Here is a 7,187-nt window from a genome sequence, read left to right as displayed (position 1 = left end):
CACACCAAAACCTCACAACCCTATCCCCATCTGGCTTCGTATTCCTCATTAAGTAATTAATTAAGGCCCTTTTGCTTTGGCTTATATGTGTCTTCATTAACTTAGGTTTGTGTTTCAAGCTGTGCCTTCATTTTTATGGGCTACCTACCTACTTGTCTTGTCCTCCTCTACTAAGGATGCTGCCGTCTTTCTGGTCCTTCCCATAAAATTTCGGGCTTCTAATGTATGATATGAAATGCTTATATATGGCATTCTTTCAATAAAGTTATCTGATGCAAGATTGCAAGATAGGCAAAATTGCACCTCTATCCTTCAATTTTGCACAAAATTTTTATTTTGGTCTTTTAATTTTATATTACGAATGAAAATATTTTTAAAATAAAAACATTTCGTGGAACCACCGTTAACTATGCTAGAATAGACTTTTTGTTTGTTTTCAATTTCTTATAGCAATCCCATTCCGAATGAATTAACGTAAGCTTCTCAACTCCTCCTTAACGTTACGTCAAAACTAGAATCAAACAAAACTTAAATAATAATTCCAAGCTAAAAAGAAAATAAAAATTAAATAATCAATATCAATACAAACAAATAAAATCCGCTATAATTAGTTAAATTACTCTTCTATTCCATTTCATTTACATATAATCTAGTCTCCATAACTATAATACAAAAATTTTAATTTAGTCTTTCTTAATTTTATTAAAATATTCTAGAATATTGGGGTGTTGGATAAAACCAAACCATGGTTTGGAGAATAGCTTCTGAAGAATAGATTCTGGGAAGAATAAATTCTGTGAAAAAGTGATTCTGAGAAGTGAGAGTGTTTGGATAGTTGTTATCAGAAGCATTTTTTATATATATAAATTACTAAAAAAAGCACAAGTTAATATGATAATTACATAAAAGATAGATTTTATGATATATTTTAATTTCAAGGAATAAAATTCTTAATAATATATTTTTTATCAACATAATTAATAATACATAAGATAATATAATTAATAAATAATTAATATGTGTATATATATTTATAAGATATAAGATTACATATGCTTATAAAAAAATAATTGAAGGGTATTAAAGTCATATTATTGTTGAGATCTACTCTCAGGCTCTCCCTCGTACTACGTCTGAAACAATGAGAAAGAGATGAATAATTGGAAAGGGTATATTCGTCTGGGCAAAAAAAAGAACAACAAAACACATCCCATAAGCTCTCACACTCTCTCTTTTTTCCTCAAAAGCAGAAAATTTTTGCTTTTGCCAAAACCATTGTTTTGGTTTTTTTACGGTGTTTGGGTAATTTTTCCCTGAACCATGGTTTTGGTCATCACCTAAACACCCCCATAAACTCATATACTTAACTATATATTACTTAAATATTTATATAAACATAAAATTCAAGTCAAATTATATCCTCTAGACCTCTATTATAGGGGGCCGATGAATAATTTATCCTCTACAAATTAACTAAAGATGGACGAACATACATACAGAATAAAACTCTAATTCTCGGTGGAGTTTTGGGAAACTGGAGTCATAAATCATAACGGTGTGCTGGTCAATTCCACTTCCTCAAAATCACCAATCAATTCAATTGTGTTGCTTTGACTCCTAAATTGTATGTGAAGCATCTATGAATGATATCATAGATAAATACCCAATAACCCTTCAAAGCATACTGAGTACTAACTTCTATTCGACTTCCATTAAAGATTCTGAATTTCTATACCCACAGCCCCCTTGGATACCAACATCTGTTTACACTGCTTAAAAAACACAGTGCGAGAACAGAGAAATGGCTCATAATGGAAATGGGGATACAGTAGAAAATGAGTTTGATGGTACTGGGGAAGATGAACAAGTGCAGAAACCAAACCAGAAGGTCATGGAGTTTAAAGAAGAAGAGGTTTCACTGGAGAGAGTGCTCATGAGCCAGGTGGTGTTACCATAGAGGAAGTAGTTAACGTTGAGAGCCCTAGCTGTCAGCCTATGTCTGAGCATATTGTTCAGTTTCATAGTGATGAAGCTGAATCTCACCACTAGGATTATTCCTTCCCTCAACGTCTCTGCTGGTCTTCTGGGTTTCTTCTTCGTCAAGACAGAGACAAAGTTGTTGGAGAAGTCTAGCATGTTGAAACAACCATTTACTAGACAGGAAAACACAGTCATTCAGACCTGTGTTGTTGCTTCCTTTGGCATTGCCTTTAGTGGTACCTTCTTTTGTCTATATCAATTATATGTACTCTTGTCAATTTTTGGAAGAGATTAAGTTAATTTGCTCTAATCCTCTATGAACAGGAGGTTTTGGAAGCTACCTCTTTGGAATGAGTGAACGTATAGCCAATCAAACCTTAGACAAGAGTGACTTCAAAAACCCATCATCAGGTTGGATTATCATATTTCTCATTGTTGTCAGCTTTATTGGCCTTTTCTCAATCGTACCTTTGAGGAAGGTATATATGATTCATCCATTGACATCTGACTTCATTTAGCAGAATGATTCTTACATGTTACTGACGCTTATATAATAGATGACTTCGTTACATATTTGTTTTATTTGTGTTATCGTTTGCAGATTATGATTATTAAATTCAAGTTGACATATCCAAGTGGTACTGCGACTGCTCATCTCATCAACAGCTTCCACACTACTGAAGGAGCCAGACTAGCAAAGTAAGGCATTGTAATGGACCCTTAATAGTTCACATTTGACCTATGTGGGAAACTAGACATATAAACTGATATATACTCATATTCTAACCTCAGGAAGCAAGTAAAAGTGTTGGGAAAATTCTTCAGTCTCAGTTTCCTATGGGGTTTTTTTCAGTGGTTTTATACTTCTACTAATCAGTGTGGATTCCAAGCCTTCCCTTCTCTAGGCACCAGAGCATATTAGTACAAGTATGTTGTTACATATCTATCTTCAAACATTTACCACTCTCATAAATAACCCTTTATTATTTTTTCAGGTTTTATTTTGATCTCTCTACAATCTATGTTGGAGTGGGAATGATTTGCCCGTATATCATAAATGCATCAGTGCTCCTTGGGGAATTCTTTCTTGGGGAATAATGTGGCCTCTCATAGAAAAGAAAAAAGGCCAGTGGTACCCTCCCAACCTTGATGATACTGACATGAATGGCATTCAAGGTTACAAGGTTTTTTTCCTATGTTCAAGCAAAAATAGTTCTGCCGTTTACATGCTTTTTAGTTTTTTCGACCTTAAGTTCACTTGCCTTCCTCCTTAATTTCATGTATCTATAGGCATATCATTGATCCTAGGAGATGGTTTATATAACTTATTCAAGGTTCCAGGTCATATTCTCATTGGTATTTACAAACAATCAGAGACAACCGAAGAGAGAATGTTCTTCCTATTGCAGATCAGAACTCACCCTCACCTCCAAAACTTTCCCATGATGATCAACGTCGAATCCAATTCTTTCTCAAAGATCAAATACCCTCATATTTTGCAGTTGGAGACTATGTGGCAATTTCTGTTGTCTCCATAATCACAGTCCCACACATCTTTCACCAACTGAAATGGTACTACATACTGATGATCTACCTGTTTGCTCCTGTATTGGCATTCTGTAATGCTTATGGATGTGGACTAACAGACTGGTCTCTAGCATCCGCTTATGGAAAGCTAGCCATCTTCGCCGTTGGAGCTTGGGCTAGTTCCTCACATGGTGGCATTCTAGCTGGGCTAGCAGCCTGTGGAGTGCTGATGAACATAGTCTCCACAGCCTCTGACTTGATGCAGGATTTCAAGACAGGCTACCTCACGCTGTCATCACCTAGGTCTATGTTTTTCAGCCAAATTATAGGCACAACAATGGGTTGTGTGATCTCTCCTTGTGTTTTCTGGGTCTTTTACAAGGCTTTTAAAGACCTTGGCACACCCCATAGTGAGTATCCTGCTCCTTATGCTATAGTGTACAGAAACATGGCCATCTTGGGTGTAGAAGGTTTCTCTTCTCTTCCAAAGCACTGTCTTTTATTTTGCTATATTTTCTTTGTTTCTGCCATTGTGATAAACTTGATTAAAGACTTGATGGGTAAGAGAGGGTGGTTCATACCACTTCCAATGGCCATGGCCATTCCATTCTATATAGGGCCATACTTCGCCATTGACATGTGTGTTGGAAGTATGATACTGTTTGTGTGGGAGAAGATGAACAAGGCTAAAGCAGATGCTTTTGCTCCTGCGGTGGCTTCTGGGCTGATATGTGGGGATGGGATATGGACTTTGCCTGCTTCAATACTTGCTCTTGCTGGAGTTAAGCCGCCTATTTGCATGAAGTTCTTGTCCAGGGCAACGAATGCTAGGGTTGATGCTTTCTTAGGTTCTTGAGGCGAAGTCTCAAGGTATAACTACCTGTGTACTTGTACATTTTTTACCTTTCATGAACTAAATTTTTTTATTATGTCGTCAAAATCCCACATATCACGTGTTATGCTTCTTAATTTTTTTATTGTGTCCTCAAAATCCCACATATCAAGCATGACATCGTATGCTTTTTGGGGGAAAAAATCAAGAAAGAATTACTATAAGTCTCGGTAAATGAGATATAATTACCAAAAAGTCTAATAACAATTGATGGACATGCAATGACAAGTTCCAATAGAAAAAATAACAACAGGTTTATGTTGCTCACTTGTTACTAAAATTGTTTGGTAATTAAATTCCTTTCTTAGAACCTTAGTATTTTTCAAAGCGTCTTCTATACTTACTTACCATTCACATGTATAATTTCCCAGTAAGAATTTTGTTGCCCCTAAAGCTTCTTGGACATTTCCTGTAAATATAATATTCCTTTTACTGCTTTGCTGGATATCGTAAGGTCAGGTGATGTCTGATTTAGAAAGACCAGGAGGGAGAGGGGGGGGAGAGAAGAGAGAGAGAGAGAGAGAGAGAGAGAGATAGAGAGAGAGAGAAAGAAGAACCTTTTTGGATGAGTCAATGATTGTCAATAAACTTGTGCAGCTTTGCCTAGTGCTCTTCTGTCACGCCATAATGATAGAGGGTCTGATTTCAAAATGGCTAGAACTTGACAGACTGACAGACACACCGCGCACATCCAATCGTAAAAATCATATATGGTTGATCCCACATCCGAAAAGGATGGGCACTAATCTCTTATGCTAGAGAAGAACCGTAAAAGATAAGGATATAATTCTACTTTCTATTCTCCACTGAGATTATATTACATTGAAGAGCTTCATGATGTTTTATATATTGGAAGCCACATTTTCCACAAAGCCATAAACAGTCTTTTAGTTTAATTGAGGGTAATGTTATTTTTAAATGATAAAAATGAAACTGTATTATCTTCCAAAAAAGATAAAAGTAAAAATAAAAATAAAGCAAAAAAAAAACTTTTAAATGACGAAATATGTTTTCGATATTAGGAGTGAATATATGATATTAAACTAATGGCTGGCTAGTAATGGTAGCTAACATGTTACGGTGCTAGATACTACAATTTTTTTGTATTTTTTTTTTTTCAAATTTCCTTAACTTATGGAGTGCAATTATTGGGTGTGGAAAATTTAATTAGGCTAACCCAAGTCGTCAAAGCCCACAAGATTTAATTAATCTTTTGCATCTTGCTTTAAGCTCACGCTTGGGGCATCATTACTATTGGATGGTCAATGACTCAATGTGATGTATATATAAAAAATAACCATGAAGTCAAAAAAAATATATTTAACTAATAAGTAAATTTGACTGGTGTCAAATAAATTAAAGTTTGAGTATCCGTTTACTTCAAAGAATCCTATAAAGAAACGTAATGTAATGGAATGACGATTGTTGAGTATGCAACCAAGAAATCATAAAAATATATATATTATCTAATAAAATAAAAATAAATGTAAAATGGTTTTTTTTTTAAAATTTATCAAGACAAACATGGAATGTATAAATGTTGATTAGGGTATTTATAGTCATAGGTTGATTCGTTTAAGTTTGAATCTGGAATACATAGCCAAAATTATGTAATGAACATCAATGGATTTGATTTAGTTTGGTATAATTAGGAATGCATTGGATTATTTTACTGTGCCAACCAAATACCTTAAATCAGTGAAATTATGCTGGTGCATGGAATTAAACTAAACGAAACATGGGTAAGCATAGTTAGGAAACAAGTGACCTGGAATTTTGTTATAAGAACTTAATATCGTCTTTAATCTCAAAAATTTGATTTCATTTTAGTTTTGATCCCTAAAATTTGATTTTGGTTCTTAAAATTTGAAACAAATAGTTTTAGTCTCTAAAATTTAATCTTATTTTGATTATGATCATTGTTTCAAAGCCCAAAAACATTGTTCTAGGAATCAAAATTCTTAAGGTGGAAAACATGAAGTCAGATTTTAGGAACTAAAACAACTTGTTTAATTTCAAATGTCAGGAATCAAAACCGAAATAAAGTTAAATTTTAAAGATCAAAACTGCTAGTTTTAAATTTCAGAAATTAAAACTAAAATGAAGTCAAATTTTACGATTAAAAATTTATATTAACACAAAAAAATTAGTGGAAGTAATAATCCCTAAAGCAACTCGCTAGTCGCTTGTAGGTTGTGGTCCTTTTGAGGACAATGTGCTCATGACCACAAACATTCTCGCTGGAAATTTTCCTCACTAAAAAGCTGAAAATATCTTAGATATCTTCTAAAAGTTCTTGTTGTTTTAAAATATGAGATTTACTGCTGGTAAAACAAAAGATTTATTCTGAAAAATAATTAAAAAATTTATTGTCTTTTTTCAAAAATTACCCCTCATTAGCGTGTTGCAACCTCATTTATTGAAAAAGAAAAAACTGCATTAATCTACACTTCACTATTTTTAACCAACAACTTTAAAGAGAGAGAAATGGATGGAATAACTTTTTTAAATGGAATTACCTAATATCAAATCATATTTGAGTATAATTAATGCCACATGATAATATTCTGACAACGTAATTTTTTATATCCACAGGGATTTAAATCCACGAAGTTTCATAGGATCCGACGTATTCGTGCCTGTCACGTGTTCCCAACAAGGAAACTGATACCCTTCTTATCCTTAGCATGCTGCTTAATTTGAAAAGCTGAAATTGCTTTTATATATAAAGTCTATTATACTTCTCCAGTTCTTAATATAAAATCTAATTATTAATTTAATTTTGATA

At 33.7% G+C, this 7,187-nt stretch overlaps 1 pseudogene; it reads left to right on the top strand.

The window, feature by feature from the left end:
- Nucleotides 1-2,011: 2,011 nt before the first annotated feature.
- Nucleotides 2,012-4,363, top strand: LOC114726104 (probable metal-nicotianamine transporter YSL8; annotated as a pseudogene).
- The last annotated feature ends 2,824 nt before the right edge of the window (nucleotides 4,364-7,187 follow it).

This window comes from Neltuma alba, unplaced genomic scaffold, assembly GCF_004799145.2.
Source record: "Neltuma alba isolate B1F8T4 unplaced genomic scaffold, ASM479914v2 tig00012340_pilon, whole genome shotgun sequence".
Lineage (NCBI taxonomy): Eukaryota > Viridiplantae > Streptophyta > Magnoliopsida > Fabales > Fabaceae > Neltuma > Neltuma alba.
This window is presented reverse-complemented; position numbering and strand designations above follow the sequence as displayed.